The sequence below is a fragment of the Emys orbicularis genome, chromosome 4 (genome assembly GCF_028017835.1).
Source record: "Emys orbicularis isolate rEmyOrb1 chromosome 4, rEmyOrb1.hap1, whole genome shotgun sequence".
NCBI classification, from domain to species: Eukaryota; Metazoa; Chordata; order Testudines; family Emydidae; genus Emys; species Emys orbicularis.
In genome coordinates, this window is record NC_088686.1 from 109,493,004 (window position 1) to 109,513,040 (window position 20,037).

Consider the following 20,037-nt stretch of genomic DNA (forward strand, 5'->3'; position numbering starts at 1 on the left):
AAGAACATTCAACTACCATTCTATAACCTGCTGAGAGGGTAGTTAAACCTTTTGCCAAGTTCTCTGATATCAGAGGTACAGTTTCACAAGCCTGTACGTGGGGGTCTCCAGAATAATGGTTGGGGGTCAGTACTGTTAGAGTATTAGAAAGCATTTCCCTAGGTGGAAACAGTCTGATCACATCTCTGAAGTCAAGCACACACCCCTTTTGGGATACATATATATATATATATATGCACGCAATTAACGGATATTTAAGACAGCACAGCATCCCCCAGGAGATCTGATAATCTGCTGACTGCATGATATAGAGAGACTTCTTACAGCAGTCTGAATCAATATGAACATTACAACCCACACAAAGCTATACTTGAGACCCAATCCAAACAGGCAGGTTATTAAATAATGCCTACCATCTCTAGAAGAGAAAACAGGTTCCATGAATATACAAAAAATATAGTCTAAAGTACTATTCCACAAGTTAGTGGTCTACAAACAGGCCTTTTCAAGAGTTTCATTTAAAAGGATCCTCATTCCCTTCTGTTCCTCTATCAAATAGTGTTTGTGTGGTACAGTTTAAGATTATAGCACAATGACAGATGGTAAGATGTACTGAACATCCTGCTACAGATGGCAGAATTTTGCTCACAAATCCTGGAGTATTTTAGTTTGGATGTTACAGCAAAATGGATCTGTCATTGCTTAAACATTCTATATATCTTTATACTGAAGTTACACCTTGGTTCACAAAAAATTCCACTTTCTAATAAATGGTATGCACCTACATCCCTTTGTACACAAAGATAGTTTCCAGAAGAAGAAAACCATTCTGAAGGAATCATTGGAGCAACAATTTTCATACAGGCTCAGTGAATACAAGCCATTCACAAGACAGAACCTAGGAGTGTCTCTTAAATTAGGGCCAGCATGTCCTCCAAAAAGCCACAGGAAGATTCACCTTGACTAGTCCTAGTGACCTACTACTCCTCACAAACCTCATCAAGACAGGGCTTTCTAACCCTATCTTATACCCCTCCCTACAGTCTTTCCTCTGCTTTCCACCTTATTTGTAGCCAGCTTTCTCCAGTCACTGGAAACAGGACTGAACTACCTGCAGAAACAGGAGGTGTTACTCCTAGATCACGTGTTCATTACTGAAGCAACAGGAGATTATTACCAGCCCAAAAGCAAGAGGAATAGTCACTGGGTATCACACTGGTACTTCCAAGCCATCTGACTAGTCCAGGATTTGGAAGAGGGTTGCAGCTTTAAAGGAAAATCTATGTTGTATATTGAGAAGACCGTTTAGAACTCTGATTTGTTTTATCAATTTCAAGTCATGGGCCTTGTGAGTCAACTGTCTTAAAAAGCAAATGCAAAAAGCAAAAGTCTACACTATCACGCCACTTCAGCGCAGCTGCACCACTGTAGCGCATCTGGTGAAGATGCACTATGCTGACAGGACAGCACTCTCCTGTCGGCATAATTACTATACCTTAACAAGAGGCAGAAGCTATGTTGGCGGGAGAGTGGACACCACTTTTAAGTCAATGTAACTTACGTCGCTCGGAGGGGTGGATTTTCACACCCGAGTGACATAAGTTACATCGACTTAAATGGTAGGGTAGACAAGCCCTATGCATCATTTACGAAATTTACCAGACACCTAGAAACCCATAAATAGAACCACCACAGGGAGTGTCCCCAGCAAGAGCTAAGAGCCATAGCCTACTGAATGGGCCCAGATGTCACAAGCTGCCAACAATGGGCAGGTTACTAGGATTTCTATCAAGAGTCTGTTTTTAGAATTTGTTCAGAGTTCACTCTTTTGTATCAGACTTTGGCTTAAAGGTTTGAAACTCTTCCTATAGCTGCAGAAGGGGAAGCTTTGTATCTCTTTTCTACTATTCCCCCAGCAATTTTGCTTTGTTATCCACGAGGGCTAGCATACACTACAAAGTCTTTGCCTGTATAGCTATGCCAGCAATGCCCCCTAATGCAGCTGCAGCAAAAGGAGTTTTTGCTGGCATAGTTAGCCACCTCCACAAACCTCATAAGTTCTACTCTCAAAAGGATTCCTGCCAGTGTAAGCTGCACCTACAAAGGGGGTTTCATTGGCATAGTTATATCAGTTAGTGATGTGATCTTCCACAATCCTGACCAAGATAGCTATGCTGGCAAATCTTTGTAGAGTACAATTTGCCTCTGTAAAATGCTCACTTTTGCTGCTGTTCAGTTTTCCCAGAGCAGCGGCACAAAAGTGATCACAGTCTTGATTTTTGCTTTTTGTCACCAGCTCTAAATAGCAGCAATAAAATTGATCAGTCTTGTTAGATTTTTTTAAGCAGTGGTGTGAAACTATGAGCTGTCAAAAACACTGGAGCTGTCTGAAGTGACCCAAGTCTCAGACCTCATTGTTTATATCTGGACATTATCTTTATAACCCTGAGAACTATGGAGTTGTTTGCTTTTAAGCTCAAATTATGCAGACACTGATAGTACAGATCCCATAACTAGCTGTGGCAAGTGTTTCTTGCTGAAAAGATTTCATAGATTCCAAGGCCAGAAGGTACTGTTGTGATCATCTACTGTGACCTCCTGTATAAAGCAGGGTGCAGAACTTCCCTGGAATAATTTCCTGTTGGAATTAGAGTACATCTTTAATTTAAAAATGAGAGAGAACCTTGTTTAAAAAAATTGCCAGTCACTGAGAATCCACTTCAGCTCTTGGTAAGTTGTTCCAGTGGTTAATTACTCTCACTGTTAAAAGTTTACACCCTTATTTCCCGTCTGAATTTGTCAAACTTCCAGCCACTGCATTGCGTTATACTCTTCTCTGCTAGATTGAAGAGCCAATCATCATATGTAAGTTGGTAGGTAAGATCCCGTGGGAAGCAAGTGTAAGGGGAAAAAACAGTTCAAGAGTTGGCAATTTTTCAGAGAGACATTATTAAGGGCACAAGAGCAAACTATCCCACTTCATAGAAAAGATAGGAAGTATGGCAAGAGACCATCCTGACATAACCAGGAGATCTTCAATTATTCGAACCTCAAGAGAGTCAAACAAAAAGCAGAAACTAGGTCAAATTACAAAGGATGAATATAAACAAACAAGTAAAAATGAGAAAGGCCAAGGCACAAAACGATATTAAACTAGCTAGAGACATAAAGGGTAACAAGCAAAGATTCTACAAATACATTAGAAGCAAGAAGACGACCAAGGCCAGGTGAGGTTGTTACTCAAGGGGGGGTGGGGAGGGGACATAGTGAAAATGAATTAGGATCAGAGGCTAAAATAGGGAAAGAACAAGTTAATTACTTAGACAAGTTAGATGTCTTCAAGTCACCAGGGCCTGATGAAATGCATCCTAGCATACTCAAGGAGCCAACTGAGGAGATATCTGAGCCATTAGTAATTATCTTTGAAAAGTCATGGAAGACCAGGGACATTCCAAATGACTGGAAAAGGGAAAATATAGTGCCAATCTATAAAAAGGGAAATAAGGACAACCTGGGGAACTACAGACCAGTCAGCTTAACTTCAGTATCTGGAAAAATAATGGAGCAAATAAGCAATCAATTTGAAAACTAGAATATAATAAGGTGATAAGTAACAGTCAGCATGGATGTGTCAAACCAATCTAAAAGCTTTCTTTGACAGGATAACAAGCTTTGTGGATAGGGAGGAAGTGGTAGATGTGGTATATCTTGACTTTAGTAAGGCTTCTGATACGGTCTCAACTTCATAAACAAACTAGGGAAATACAACCTAGATGGAGCTACTATAAGCCTGGTGCCTAATCGGTTGGAAAACTGTTCCCAGAGACTACTTATCAGTGGTTCACAGTCACATTGGAAGGGCATATCGAGTGGGGTGCCGCAGGGATCAGTTCTGGGTTTGGTTCTGTTCAACATTTTCATCAATGATTTAGATAATAGCATAGAAGGCACGCTTATAAAGTCTGTGGATGATACCACTCTGGGAGGGGTTGCAAGTGCTTTGGAGGATAGGATTAATATTCTAAATATGGACAAACTAGAGAAATGATCTGAAGAAAATAGGATGAAATTGAATGACAAATGCAAAGTACTCTACTTAGGAAAGAACAATCAGTTGCACACATACAAAATAGGAAGTGACTGCCTAGGAAGAAGTACTGCAGAAATGGATTACATAGTGGCTCACAAGCTAAATATGAGTCAGTGTAACACTGTTGCAAAAAAGACAAACATCATCGTTCTGGGATGTATTAGCAGGAGTGTTGTAAGCAAGACACAAGCAGCAATTCTTCTGCTCTACTCCACGTGGATACGGCCTCAACTGGAGTATGGTGTCCAGTTCGGGTCACCACATTTCAGGAAAGATGTGGACAAATTGGAGAAAGTCCAGAGCAAAGCAACAAAAATGATTAAAGGCCTAGAAAACATGAGGGAAGACTGAAAAAATGGGGTTTGTTTAGTCTGGAGAAGAGAAGACTGAGAGGGGACATTCCACAATCTCCCTGGAATAAATTGCCTAGGGAGGTTGTGGAATCTTCATCATTGGAGATTTTTAAGAGCAGGTTAGACAAACACCTGTCAGGGATGGTCTAGATCAGTGGTCCCCAACGCGGTACCCGGGGGCGCCATGGCGCCCACCGTGGCATTTATGTGCACCCGCCTAGTGCCCAGCAGGGGAGAGAAGCGTGGCCCCGCACCGACGGGGAGAGAGAACTCACGCTGCGGACGCGGTGTTCTCTGTTCCCGGCAGGCGCGGGGCCTGCCTAGTGCCCAGCAGGGGAGAGAAGCTGCGGCCCTGCGCCTGCCGGGGACAGAGAACTCCGGGGCTGCAGGCTGTGGGTGCCGGTGTTCTCTGTCCCCGGCAGGCGCGGGGCCCGCCTAGTGCCCAGCAGGGGAGAGAAGCCAGGGCCCCGCGCCTGCTGGGGACAGAGTACTCCGGGGCTGTGGGCGCCAGTGTTCTCTGTCCTCGCGGCTTCTCTCTGGATTCATATATTATGTAATATTAAATATGATGTTTTTCATATTATTTAATGTACAAATGCAAAATAAGCCTTGAAAAATTGTTGGCGCCTGCCACTCTTCTGAAAACATGAATGTGGTACTAGCCACAAAAAGGTTGGGGACCACTGGTCTAGATAATAGTCCTGCCATGAGTGCAGGGGACTGGACTAGATGACCTCCTGAGGTCCTGTCCAGTCCCTATGATTGTTCCCCATGCAGGTACTTACAGACTGATCAAGACACCCCTAAACTTTGTCTCTGTTAAGCTAAGTAAATTGAGTTCTTTCCCTCTATCACTATAGACAAGTTTTCTAATCCTTTAATCATTTTCATGGCTCTTCTCTAAACCCCTCCAATTATCAACATCCTTCTGGAACTGTGGACATTAGAACTGGATGAAGTATTCCAGCAGTGGTTGCCCAATGCAAAATACAAAGGTAAAATAACTTCTACTCCTACTTGAGATTCCCATTTATGGATCTGGATCACATTACTCCTTCTGGTTACAGTGTAGTACTGGGAGCTCATGTTCAGTTGATTATCCATCAGACCCCCAAACTGCGGGGCAGGAAAGTAGTATTTTTTACCTCTCAGTGTATTCCTGGTAGTGGTAAACAATGGCATTTTCTATCCCAAAGCATGACTGCATTTTACTAATCATTGGCATAATCCATGGTAGACAATATAAAGAAAAACTTTAGGTGGGGAAGACTACAATTTGCTTTGTAGATTAGAAAAACGTTAAATCTCTCCCAGCCAATAGGAAGCGAGGGGAATCACCTCTTCAAAACAAGGAACTAAAACTTGTCACTATAAAAGGAGATTATTACAGTCTGGAGTATAATGGAGAAGAAAAAAAGATAACATTTATGCCCTCTAAGAGAGAGTATTAGGCAGCTTAGAACCAAGCTGTCTGAAGTGGAAGCACAACTGCACCTCCCACAGCCACAGTCATTGAGAAATAAAAGTTATCAAATGTTTATATGGACAGAGTAAAAAGGCAAATTCCATCCCTGATTGTATGGCACTGATGTTACAAGACAAGAAGATGTAGGTATATAAATAAGGACTCTAGAATTTTGTCTTGTTCCTGAAAGGACAGTCAGAGCACTATACTTGCAACAATGTAGCTTTTACAGTCTGGGATAAACTGCCTTCCTCACTCAAAGGATTCTTATACCACCATATATAAGGCGACAGGAAGGGCTCCAGATGGCAGGGGAAGCTGTAAAGTTTTAATTAGTTGACATTTGAGAGACCCTGAAGAAAACCTAAGTGCTAAATATTACTATTATTGCCATGAGTTTAATGATCCTACTAAAATGGTAGAGCCAAACCAGTTAATGCAGCTCTCCCAGAAAGGCAATAGCTTTCCAGTACCCCTCATAATCCTCAGCTAAATTTTGGTTTTGCTTCTTCCGTTCTTCCTGTTTCCCACCTTGAAATACATTAGTTACAATGGAAACAATGAAGTAACTGGTATGGGCTGAGCCAAGCAAAAGTACAGCTTAAAAGTAGTTTTATACCATGGTTCAGGAAACATATGCATTTGCATTTATTCTCATGCCAAGTTTCTTGACCACCTTCTTTTACTCAGAAGCAGACAAATCTTGACCACCAGCAATTAGCTTACTAGACAGTTCTTATTTAATGCAGCAGCTCCCTGAGGCACCAACCAAGATCAAGTCCCCATAACGCTTCACACTCTACATATGATGAAGGACAATCATGCTACTGCTTGCTATGGCTGACAGCAGGAATGAGGCTGACTGCAGAGTGAGACTACCTAGAATTAGTTAGTATGATTTCTGCTGTTGCTTCCCATAGGAAGCAAAGATAGACACTGATAACTCAGTCATTTGTTGGAGAAAGATTACAGGAAGTAAAGGGGGCTCCCCGCCCAGCAGCCAGGAAGAAACTTTAGGAGAGGATGATACAAAAAAGCAGCTGCAGAAGGAAAGAATCAATAGAGGATTTGTCACTTTGCAGAAACTGACAGAACTCCAATTTCAGACATGCACTAACTAAAGCTAACCTGAAAGACAGGAGCTCCTCTGTAGAATACAGACATAGCACCACAGTGAGAAGCCCAGCACATGTGCATGCACGCCTGCAGACACTTCTAGCAGCTGGAGGAGGCATGCTGTCTTCTCACCTAAATGGATGCCCCAGAATTCAGCAGGCATCTAGTATCTGCTCTTGGGTTAGGAATGTAATCTAATCTCAATCCTTCCCACACTATCTAGTGTTTCTTAGGGCAAAAAGAAGTCTGTGCCATCCCGATCTATCCTAGGCTGCTCTTTGCACATCCTCAATGTTAAGCTCCATGAGTTTTCCCTTTAAGTTTTTGTCAATGAAGAGATTCTTTTGGTCAGCTTCTTTGACATATTCTTACAGCTGCCCAATGGGATGCCTGCCATAGCAGATGGTCTGGCTCTATTTTAACATGTCCCAGATATGTTCATGTTTCCTGATAAATTTTAGAGATAAGAAGTTGAACATTGACGAATCTTGGCATTTGTTATATACTCTTTCCATTAAATACCTATTTTCCTGAGGCATTTGCTTCTGAACGCGTGTAGATATCCAACAAGTTTGTCAAGACATTAATACAAGTGAATTACAGTCCAAGACATTAAAGATTCCAAGTTAACTGGACAATTAAATTTTAAAAGCAGTACAGCAGTGAGAAACCTAATAAAGCTGAGAAGTGCGTAAGAATATTAAAGGGATCCTTCTTAGACCATAAGATTTAAAACTGCAATGCAGCCATTTAACTAAGGCCTTGTCACATACAGTTTTGGTACTGGTATAAATATTTTGGTTAAAAAAAGCACACCCCTAACTAAAATAGTTGTATCAGTACAGCCCCCAGTGTGGACTGGGTTATACCACTATAAAGGTGCTTTCATACTGGTATAGCTTACTCCTCTTCCCTTATGGGAAAACTATAGTGGTATAAGAACTTTTATACTGGGACAACACGCATGGGGAAGTTGTGCTATTTTTACGTAATTGTCATATACTGGTATAGTGACATTTGGCCAACTGATACTAGTACAGTGACTTAAGATGAACAGTCTCTTCAGATGTGTAACATACATTATTTACTTGGGATTGGAAGGTACTGTATTCCCCCCCCTTCTGTAGAGTCATAAGGAGCAATGTGACTCATTTTGTTACAGGTGGGAGAGAGGTGTTCCTGTAAGATTTTTTTAAAAAACCCAATTGTATGCAACATAATTTTTATACACCCTGAAATAAGTATTTTAAAAAAATGATTTAAATTAAATGTTCTTAAAAATAAACCTAAATATGAAATTACAACCTATATTAAGGCATAAGATTACTATAACCTATTAAAATAATTTAAATTAAATTAAAATGAAAAATATTAAAACAGTACATGTTGAGTACACGCTTACTGCTTAAGTTGTAAAGAAAGCCAAGCCCTGAATCAATGGAAGTCACTGACTAAGCACCTGGAATCAGTTTTTTGAAGCACTAATCCAACTTTTCACAGCAATAACATCTTCTGCAGGTAGAGAGAGAATATATTCTTCATTTGTTTATTCAACTAATTCTGTTCAGTGACTAGTTCATTCAAAGTTAAGAAACCAACTAGAAGTTGAAAATGCAGGAATGCTTTCCTGTTCCAATCTATGAATAAAAATGGTGACAGAGAACAAGGTCTACTAGTTCTAAAATCTTGAAGGATTCAGTTACTAGAAATAATCAGTTCAATGCACTAACTACAGATAATACTTTTATGTAATAAGTCAGTTAAATATGCTGGATACATAATAAATAAAACTACCTTAATTTTACGTAACTAAAAGTTTGAACATGCTGTTTGGGCATTTTCAATTGAATTCCAGTTTCCACCCAAATGCAGCATGACAAGTCAAAAATTTAGTAAATAAGAAATGTATATTTCACCGTGTGCTAACATAATGTGAAGACTAAGAATCTGAATAAATTTATGTTGAGCTATATAGAATTGCTTAAATAAATGCGTATACAGTGTATCCTCCTGGTTAATATAAAGTACCAATTTAACAGTAAAGGCTGTATTTAGATGAAAATCAACAAGCTTTAATGGTTACCAATCAAGGAAAATAACTAAAAAGACCTATTGCAAAACAAGATTAAAATAAATTTAAATCAATGCTTCCTGGTTGCTGATTCAAGCCACAACTGGGGGGGGGGGGGGGGGGGGGGAAGGGGGGTGTTCAATTTTTTATTTAAAATTTACCCACCTAATATATTTAAAGAAAAAAACAGGTCCTTCATTCTGAAGATATTTAAATTGTAACACAATCACACTTTTCATAAGGACTAACAAAACTTTAAAAGCTCCAGGTCGGTCCCAAAGCATTCAAAAATGGAACAGCTGATCAAGTACTAATTCATAAGTTGCAAAGTATAGATCTGTATCCAACTTTTTAGGAATAATGAAAATTTACTCCAAATTCTCTGCAGGAAATTAAATTGAACTCAAAGGAATCTTACTCCTTCATACCTTGCGAGTTTTGTTACCTCATGGATGTTTTACATATGGCTGAAGAAGCAGTATGTGAGGACCAGAGATGGGATACTGTATTAGTACCCTACAAAAAGGAGGAAGGATGGATCTAGAGACTTCTCTGAATATAGAGAGTTAGTAACTCAAATAGAACAAATGCAGGAAAAGTTAAAGGTTCTGAAGCCTAACAGCACACAAATTGCTATATTCTGATACAAGACAAGACAGCCAGGTTCTACAAGACTGCCTCAGGACACTTACCTTTATTAATTAAACTGTGTCCAGTCCTTCAACCCAATATGTTTTTCCACAGCAGACAGCGAACTGGTCCTTACCATTATCACTTTTACTACCCCAAACTCAATAGCTGCTTGTTCTTCAAAAAACAATTAACTATTTCAGAATATTTTTGATCACAACAAAAGAAACTTACAGCAGTCACAATAACCACCACTGCACTGCGGTCATGCAGAGTACCACTGTCCATAAAATCAGAATCATGACAAATGAAAGATCATTAGGTCATCTATTCCATCTTCCTGCTAATACATGACTGTTTTAGATAATGTCCAAGTGCTTTGGAAAGTCTAATTTAAGTGACTCAAGCAACAGTGTTTCCAATACTTTCTTTGGAGACTAATCCCCACTTCAGTAAACCTTACTATTAGCAAATTCTTCCTACCATTAGGATATATTTTCATTACTTAATTACATCTCAGTCTGTTATATTTCCCCTTGGACCATCTTAAATAAGTCTTCTCATTCTTTAGTGCTAACACACTTCAAGTTTTCGTAGATTACGGTCATTTTGCCAATTTACATTTTTAAACTCTAAAGGTCTAGAGCAGGGGTCTCAAACACGCACCCTGCAGGCCGCATGCGGCCTGCCATAGGCACCAACTCCACCGGCAGCCAAGCTCCCCTTCCCCCCACCCCCCCGAGCGCGCCGCACCCCGCTCCTCCGCCAACCTCCCAGCACTTCCCGTCGCCAAGTGTTTGGCAGCACTTAGGACTTTCCAGGAGGGAGCGGGGAAGTGGTGCGCTCAGGGAAGGAGGCGGAGAAGAGGCAGGGCTGGGGCAGGGATTTGGGGAAGGGATTGGAATAGGGGCAGGGAAGGGGTGGGAAGAGGCGGGGCAGGGATGGGGCCTCATGGACTAGACGAGCAGTCTGAGGTATGAAGTTCAGCATGTATGATTCTTTGCTGTGAGTAGTTGGGAAGAATGTTTGTTAAAAGTGGCAACGTATTTTGTATGAATAGTTACTTTAAAAAGTTCCTGCCATTACAGCTATGTTGATCTACACTAACAGTCTATCATCATCAGTGTTACTGACCACATAATTAATAGTTACAGGTGTTTATACTTTATTAAAACCCCTCTTCGCATTACAGTTTAAAAAAAGGTAATACATTGACTTTTAATAGCATACTATATTACTCTTTTTTTCATTTTTGACTATACTTTTGTATCGTTGTATGAAAAGGTTTCAATGATGCGGCCTTTGGGCCAATGTACTAGTCCTCATGTGGCCCTCGTGCTGATCTGAGTTTGAGGTCCCTGGTTTAGAGAAATTGTAATTAAATCAATGAGGATTGTTTATCTCTCCTTAATAACTGTTTAGCAATAGTTTTCTAGTACTGAACTGCCCTCAGATGAAGAATTTCAGTCTCCTTGGTGCCGACTGGTCTGCATTTTGGTATCTCTGAATGTACTCAAAATAGCACTGCCATTTTGCCAACAGATTGCACAGCAACTCCTTAGTTCTGTCCAGTTTCATCCCTAGGTCTTTTTCAGCCTCATATTCCCCAAGTACAGTAAAAGCTTTGTTATCCGGCATATTGGGGGAATGCGGGGTGCCAGTAAGTCAAAAATTACATTTAACTTAAAGGGAGGTAGTTTGGGTGCGGGAGGGGGCTTGGGGCTGAGATGCAGGATGGGGTGTGGTGCAGGAGGCGGCTCAGGGCACGGGAGGGGCTTCAGGGTGCTAGATCCAGGGGGTGCTCACCTCGGGCGGCTCCCCGCAAATGGCAACATGTCCCTTCTGCTCCTAGGCGGAAGCGCTGCCAGGCGTCTCTGTGCGGTGTCTCCACCCACAGGCACTGCCCGCACAGCTCCCATTGGCTGTGGTTTCCGGCCAATGTTAGCTGCGGAGCCGGCGCTTGGGGCAGTGGCAGCACACGGAGTCGCTGTGGCCGTTCCTCTGCCTAGGAGCATCAGGGACATGTCACCGCTTCCAGGGAGCCACGTGAAGCCAGGTACGGAGCCTGCCAGTCCCATGCCAACTGGACTTTTAATGGCCCGGTCAGCAGTGCTGACCGGAGCCACCAGGGTCCCTTTTTGACCAAGTGTTCCAGGCGAAAACTGGACATCTGGCAACCCTACTGAAGATCAGAAATGCCGGTTTTAGAGCTTTCCGGTTGGTAAAGTGCCAGATAACACAGCTTTTACTGAATCTCCCTTCCATTGAGTAAACCTCTCCCGGCCATCGCTAGTGTGCAACAGTACAATTCAGACAGCACTCACAGCATTAGTTTTTGCATTCAAAAGGAAGAGACGGGGGGAAATTGAGGAACAGATGGGAAGGCAATTTAAAGAGAGACAGGGAGGCTGATTGGTTAGGAACTCATCTTTCCAGCCAACACACATATTTTCAAATCTGCTTTCAAGCCACCGCAGAAGCCAATCCATTTTGAATGTGCTTTCAGAAATATACTAGAAAGCAAGGCAACAAGATCTGGTAATTTATGAGAACCAACAATTTCTTCAATCCAACATGAAATACACCAGAGTTAAAAGGCAAACTGTCATGGAGGGATACCAGCATCCCCCCCCCATCAACAAATAAGACAGTAGAACAACATGCTCACCAATACATTCTACTTGATTGCCCTGCTCTCTGACAGCAAACTTCCCAGCCCATTGCAACTTTATTCCTCCAGGACGTCTGAACTGGACCATGAGAGTAAAGGCCTGAACCTACTTGAGTGTTAGGTACCCTATGGCTTTCTTGGCAGGGGCAGAGAACATTAATATCTGCAACAAAAAATTCTGTTTTAAATATGATTTGCAGAGCACTTAAAAATTGTGCTTGTACACTTTAAGGTTCTTTTTGATGTAGAGAGGTCTGAACGGTTCTCTCATATTAGAAATAACAGGAATATCAAACAAGATTACTGAGTGATTTCAAGAGCTTTCAGTTTTCTCCATCCCCTGCTAAAGGAGGTTCTGTTTGGGTTACAAGTGGGGTTTCCTTTGTTCCTTTCCCCTACCAATCTTGCGATTGTGGAAAAACCATCCCTTCTGACAACGCTTTCCATCATGTCCTTACGGTGGTCTGACTAGATAAGTCTGGCCTCCGCTGAAAGCTCATTCCACAGCCTAACATTCAAGAACAATTTATCTCCAGCTTTCATACACTTTATCCTAGGTTTTGCAAATCACGTTGTTCCAGAGGAGCACACTAATCGGAGGGGGGGAGGGGGGAAGAGAGAGAGAGAAGAGAATCGCAGATGAAGGTAGAACTGCTGATGGACCTGGATCCTGACCTACTGATGGCCTTAAAGATCAGAAGCAGGCTAGTAGCAAGTGAAGGAAACGGGTCACAGGGGATGCATTAAGGAAAGCCATCCAATTAAAGTGATGGGCTCCTGCATACTGCTGCTTAAATTGCTTCCACCCTTCCCTTCCAGATACAGAGTGGATTCAATCTGCATATGGCCCAATCCTCGTCTAGGAAGAATGGTAAAGTTTCCTGGAAAGATAGTTAGAAGATGACGTTTTTCCGAACTGATGCTACCCAGTACTTTAGGTTAACTGCTGAGTTAAACAGGGCCCCAGTGCTTTTCACCACTTTGAATCTGCCCTCTTTCATCAATTAGGGAAAGAGTGACCCAGGTAGTTCTTCAAAGCATTTCCCACTTATGATTAACATTTCAATGTTTTACAGGTTGAGTTCAAGACAGTTACTCATTGTATATTGTGAGCTCTCAACTTAACTGAAGAGGCAAAGATGTTGAACCTTTAACAAAGAAATCATCTTGCTAAAGCATTCATTTGGTTTAACACTTCTGACTTTAACGACCAAAGCATTTTAAATGGTTAGACTAAAGGGACAATCCCTTCTCCTTTCAGTTGCTCAGGTTTCAGTGTTTTGAGATGTTATTTGAGTCATTCTCTAGTCTCCACACGGCCTTCCAACAAAGCATAATTTTTAGTATAAAACATAAGCAGAAAATGTTCTGAATGAGCCCAGGTCTCTACAAGCTGTTTCTCCCCTTTGGAGGTCATTTTAAGCATTGCACATTTTTCAGATAACGTTCTCTGTTCCCAAAAAAAAAAAAAAAAAAATTAACATGTCTAGTTACACTTCAGAAAATAATCTGCCAAGTGTTCAATTTGTCTTGCACTAAATTCATGAATGATAGCCTAAATTACAGTATAACATATGCTAGCCTTAATTTATGCGTAAACCTAACTTGTTTGCACATAAACTACAAGACATTATGCATGCTCAGTTCTAACTAGTCTTCCTAAATACATTAGCATTTGAGACTAAAAAGCTCTTTCACCAAATTCCTGATCTCACATGTTTTAGCTTAACTGGATGTTTTCCTGAAGTTTAAGGATCTCTGTAACCTAAACTCTACAGTGACTGTCATTTTTAGCTGAAATAAAATTTTACTGTAGTGTTACAGGCAAAAATGACTTTAACCACCCTGGTAGCTCAAGTCATTATTTCACAGGGTGGATAAAAATCAATGACTTAAAAAAAAAAATCCAATTTTTTTATTTAAATCAGATTTTTTTGATAAAATGCTTTTTGAGGAAAAAAGCTATCTAAAGATAGTTTTAATTAAGATATATCTGAGTTATAATGTCTCATCATGGAATAGGGATTATAAATTCTAATTCTATAGTATGAGACAATATATTCATGTAATGTTTAAGAAAAGTTTTGTAAATGAGTTCCAACAGTTCATGGATTAGAGACCCAATCTTATGGGATTCCAGGGGCTTCCGTATAGATTATTTAGGTTAATCTTTCTATCTACCAAATGGGACTCCGTGCTCAGTCTAAAACAGGGGTTAGCAATCTCTAATTTAAAGGTTTTGCTTGCCAGTAATACATTTTAATGTTTTTAGAAGCTCTTTCTATAAGTCTATAACAGGGGTAGGCAACCTATGGCACGTGTACCGAAAGCGGCATGCAAGAAGATTTTCAGTGGCACTCACACTGCCTGAGTCCTGGCCACCAGTGTGGGGGGCTCTGCATTTTAATTTAATTTTAAATGAAGCTTCTTAAACATTTTTTAAAAACTTATTTACTTTACATACAACGATAGTTTAGTTATATATTATAGACTTATAGAAAGCGACCTTCTAAAAACGTTAAAATATATTACTGGCACGCAAGACCTTAAATTAGAGTGATTAAATGAAGACGCGGCACACCACTTCTGAAAGTTTGCCGATCCCTGGTCTATAATATATAACTAAACTATTGTTGTATGTAAAGCAAATAAAGTTTTTAAAATGTTTAAGAAGCTTCATTTAAAATTAAATTAAAATGCAGAGCCCCACGGACCAGTGGCCAGGACCCAGGCAGTGTGAGTGCCACTGAAAATCAGCTTGCGTGCCCATAGGTTGCCTACAACTGGTCTAGAAGATACCATCAGAGATGCTTAGTTTTGCAGTTCTCAAACTGTGGATTTGTTCTCCAGAGATAACATGCTTGTTAACAACAAAAATGTTTTTAAATAAATAATAGAGAGGTGAGAAATAACAGACCTAAATCCTATTGTCCCTCTGCAAATTTGTGTACACAGAGTCAATCCCTTACCTCTCTCTAAAAGTGCAAAGTTTCAAAAAGTTTAATGAATAGATTGTTGGGGCGGAATAGATATGGACAAGGAGAACAACTCTGGAGATAAATGGGAGAAGGGAGGGACAGGCAGTAGAAACAAAAGTGAAACTGTTTGAGCGGCATATTCCAGAAGTCTTGAGGTCGAATGTAGCCTTCATTGATTTGAGATCTACCATACCATTCTCTCACTAGAAGGGAAAACCTATAATGGCAGCAGGCTGTAAAAGAGACCCAGTTTGGGAATAAGAACCATTCAAGAAATATATGTTTGCTGATGATGTTCTAAAGAAAGTCACCCCAGTGAACTGGTGGAAGTCACTTAAGCACTTGGATTCAGAGACTGTTGAAGTGATAATCTCACTTTTAACAGCAGTCGCTTCTTCTGCCGGTGTAGGAAGAATATTTTTTTCCCTTTGGACTAATTCATTCCAAATTGAGAAATCGTTTGGGACCTGAAAAAGCAGGAAAGCTTGTATTTCCTTTCCAGATTAGGAACAAACAGGAAAATGAAGGTAAGAGGACTGAGTTAGCTGCAGGAGCCAAGTTTCTCATGTTGACCTGACTGACATAGTCGATTTAATTTTTGGGTTTTTTTTTAATATTTCATTTAACTATTTTAGTTAAAAACAATATTAAAAAAACAAACCTGATTTTAAAAAACTTGAATGTTTAACTAAATTCAAAAATTCATATGCTTGTTTTGTTATATTATTATATGTTTGCTGTTGAAGGAAAAAAATCCAGAATACATAACGTTGTTGTTTTAGTTAACTAAAACAATTTAAATGTCTGTCTGGTGATGTTCTCTTCCTAATACAGCATGGCAAGAAAATCCTCCAAATATTAATGATTAACCTGTTGAATTGGAGATATTTATGAAGTCATTGGGAGGTGAACTATCTGCTTCAATTACCTTTGGTAAATGAAATAACCAAACAATCATTCATTTTCTGATATAGCTGTAAAACTAATCTGAAAAGTTTTCAAAATAAATCACTTTAAAAATGTATAGTGTGTACCTTCTAAAAATGAAACCTACATCTATCTCTGAATTGTGAAGAATATATATTAAGGTTATAACAACCAACAAGAATGCACTTTTATGTAGAAATCCATGATTAAATTGAGTCTTCCTGACTAGTGATTTAAATCAATTTGATTTAATTTGATTTAAATCAAATCCATCCTGTTATTTCATACACAAATTATTGTTTTTTTGCAAAATGAACATACAAGTTCAAGGAGCCTTACAGGTACAGGAAAGAAATCACTAGTATAAAGAGATTCCTTATTTTTTCCTTGAATTTCTAAAGACATGTTTGTGATTTACACCCCAATCCTACAATGCGTAACATGCAGGTGGCCTACTGTGCCTGAGCAGAGCCCCCCCCCGTAAAGACACTATGTATTGAAGGATCTAGTATTTACAAGTAAAGAATTAGACACCAATGAACAATTTTAAGATTCCCTTCAGTTTTAAAACTGAAACTCCAATCCAAATCTTATTAGGTGGAAAATAAATTATGTACAGTCAAATGAACATGCATACACATACATTATAAAGTATGTTTTATGAAAAAAATATCAATTGATACCTTTAAGAAAGAATGCTAGAGACCTTTCCCTAGCTTTAACATTCCAGTAGAAACAAGCGCTCATGCAGTGTTTGCAATTCAAACACAACAGTGAACTTGAAAGTAAAACTAATTTTTCATTGATAAAAAACACAAGTAAATAAAGAGCATAAATAGTAAAGAATAATCAGAATTCCTTCCATTCAAGATTCAACACGAGTAACACTGTTAAAGGTTTTAACCTCTGATTTTTAAGCTAACAGCATCCAGAAACTTTTCTGTAACTAGTAAGTTCCAGGAGTAGAGGCATGTTTCCTTTACCCAGTTAACATCTACTCAGAAGAGAGCTAAGCGTTCTATAACAGCTTTCACTGGTTACACATCCCAAACAGTTCCAACATAATACCAAAGAATCAGGTATTTTGAAAAGGTTTATTTCTTACATTTTATACCCATCTATACTGATCTCCAGGCACATCATGGGACAGTCTTGGAGCTCCAATTCACTTTTCTACTCAGAAAGCACTCTGAGGCACTAAAGAAAAGGTCAGAATTAAACACTGTCATGTTCAGTACAGCCTAAAATTCACTTTTTGTAAGAGAACTAAAAACCCAAGGGTTTTTTTTTTGTTTGTTTGTTTTTTTAAGTTAGAACTAGCCAAAATGTTGCCACGATTTTGAGAATGAGCACATGAACCACTGAGGCACTAATTTAAAACACAAAGAGCAAAATTAAGTGTGAACAAGAGCAATAACTAGTCTGTTTTCACTGTCCAAACTGAGAAGCATAACAGCAAAGAGGAAACCAAGTTTCAAATTAAGGAGCATTCTGAATGCTTTTAGAAAGAACACTTTAACCTGACAGTGTCCCTCTGATAATTCATCTAGTTTCCCAACAATTACTAAGAACCAAGACAATAAGAAAGCAAAGTTTCTTACTTTGAGAGGTTTAAAATAATGTTTATGGGCCCATTGAAAAACAGCATCACTCAGGGATTCTGCTAGTTGAATAATAGTCTTGACATTTGTACTAAGGAAAATAGATGTTAAAATCCTATGACACCCCAAAAGACATAAGACAGTTATAATTTACATTAAGTGGAACAGAGTAACACACCTTCTCCTACCCAACTTCAACATCTATCTTGTGCAGCTATCCCTGACCCAGAGATGAAATCCACACCTGACCTGTGCAACTCAGCGAGGAAACACATGCGTCTGCAGGCTTGGGGGACACAGACTGACTCAGGGAGCTGGCTACGCTGTGGAGACAGACCTTCACGCACCTTCCTCGAGACAAAGCTCAAAGGTTGTTCAGGTGTTCGCAGAAAGACCGCAATTCAAACTAACACGCCCAGTTCTAACTAGTAAATTGAGAGAAGAGCTGTAGTGAGAAGACAAGCAGAGAAAACAGCTGGATCCCTTTAACTGAGGCAACAGGCGGTAAAAAGTAACACCGGGTCCCTAGTGATTCAGTACCTCCCGCTGAGTACCGCTGGAAAGCAAGTGCGGGGGGGGGGTCACACATGCAGCCATATGGGGGTAAAGTCAGTGCCCCTCCAACGGGGCATATGAGGGACCCAGAGGAAAAGGTACCCTAGGAAGCCCCCACCCCACGCTCAGTGCCGGGGAGGAGGCAAGGCATGACCTGGGACTTGGGGGGAGAGGGGGGTCGACACAGCCCTATTCCACAGGAAGCAAAACAACTCAGCCAGGCCGCTGCTAGGGGCGGGAAGCGAGCGAGCAAACAAGGCCGCCCCCCCCCCAGGCGCAAACCGGGGAGAGGGGCGGGAAACGGCCCCCAATCGCGGGAGAAGGCCTCAAAGACCAGCCCGCAGACTCCGGGGAACAGGAAGACGCGCCCCCCCCCCAGCCCCTGCGCAGGGCGGGGGGAGGAGAGCGCTCACCGGGCCCGTGCATTAGGGCAGAGCGTCAGGGAGGGGGAATAACCCCCGGCGATAGTTGACTCAGGCCGGGGCCCCCCGGACCTCCTTACCTCGGCGAGCGCGTCTCCCCGTCACAGGTCCCGGTCTGCCTCGGCTCAGACGGGAAAGCGAGCGCTCGCCACCATCACCGACACTTCAAGATGGCGGACATATCAGACCCTGTGAGCTCTCCTTCGCTCCCCCTCCTCGCCTGCCAATCACACTTCCCTGACACGCCCAGGTCCCCACCGATCACACTTCCATTGGACAATAGCATAAATTCCGTCTCCCATTGGCTTTCCTTTGGCCGCCAATAACAGATGAACGACAGCACCAGTGGACTACATGGGGATTGAGGGCGGGCTGAACGGGAACCTGAAGGCCAATCAGGGCGTTCGGGTGGGCCCCTCTGGTTCCCACCTTCAAGCCTTAGCAACAGCTTAACGTCACGGTGACAGGCGTGCTTTTTACCCAATCAGAGCCGCGAGTACAGTTTAAAAATAAACCGGGTTAGACCAATCAGCTGGTAAAAGACTCAGACCGATGTGCAACCAATGGAGGTACACAGAGGGCGGGATGGAAGCCGAGGGCCGCAAACACAAAACTAGCCTCGCCCATCACCCTTTCCCATTGGCCAACGGAAGAAACCACGCCCTCAGCAGAGAAGGGAGGTAGCGAAACTGCCTGACAACAACTTGCCGCTCATGGAATCTGGGAGAAAGGAGTAGATCACGCGATGAGTGGACTGCATATGTGTGAGTGACTGAGAGGGAGGTTCATGGCCTGGGGAATTAGCTCAAATGGTAGAGCGCTCGCTTAGCATGCGAGAGGTAGCGGGATCGATGCCCGCATTCTCCAGTGGTATGTTTTTCACTATCGGGTTTTCAAGAAATTCCTTTCCTGCTTATGAATACACGAAAAAACGTGATTTCAATTAGTTGTTTAAAAGTCCATGAGCCATGTATTGCAGATGTTTAATTTAATTATTTCCCCATATATTTTGTTAAACTGACTATGCCTCGACAAACCACAGCAAAAGTAGCTGAAACTCTACAAATACACATGTGCCCCATTGAGTCCTGCAAAATAACAATAATAACAACAATTTGCACATGCACATTTTGCCCTAAGAAAAAACTCTCAGGTGGC

The 20,037-nt window shown here is 41.2% G+C and overlaps 1 protein-coding gene and 1 non-coding gene across 2 annotated transcripts in view; one reads left to right on the forward strand and one right to left on the reverse strand.

The window, feature by feature from the left end:
• PPP6R3 (protein phosphatase 6 regulatory subunit 3) overlaps positions 1 to 18,240 on the reverse strand; it is a 134,174-nt gene extending 115,934 nt beyond the window's left edge. The window contains exons 1-2 of the mRNA XM_065404344.1: positions 18,081 to 18,240; positions 17,407 to 17,498 (exon numbers count right to left, since the gene is read on the reverse strand). The gene's annotated coding sequence lies outside the window, so the exon portion shown is untranslated. The remainder of the gene's footprint in view (positions 1 to 17,406; positions 17,499 to 18,080) is intronic.
• A 1,433-nt stretch (positions 18,241 to 19,673) lies between these two features.
• TRNAA-AGC (transfer RNA alanine (anticodon AGC)) lies at positions 19,674 to 19,746 on the forward strand. The gene has a single exon. It is a non-coding gene; the product is annotated as a tRNA-Ala (tRNA).
• Positions 19,747 to 20,037: the final 291 nt, after the last annotated feature.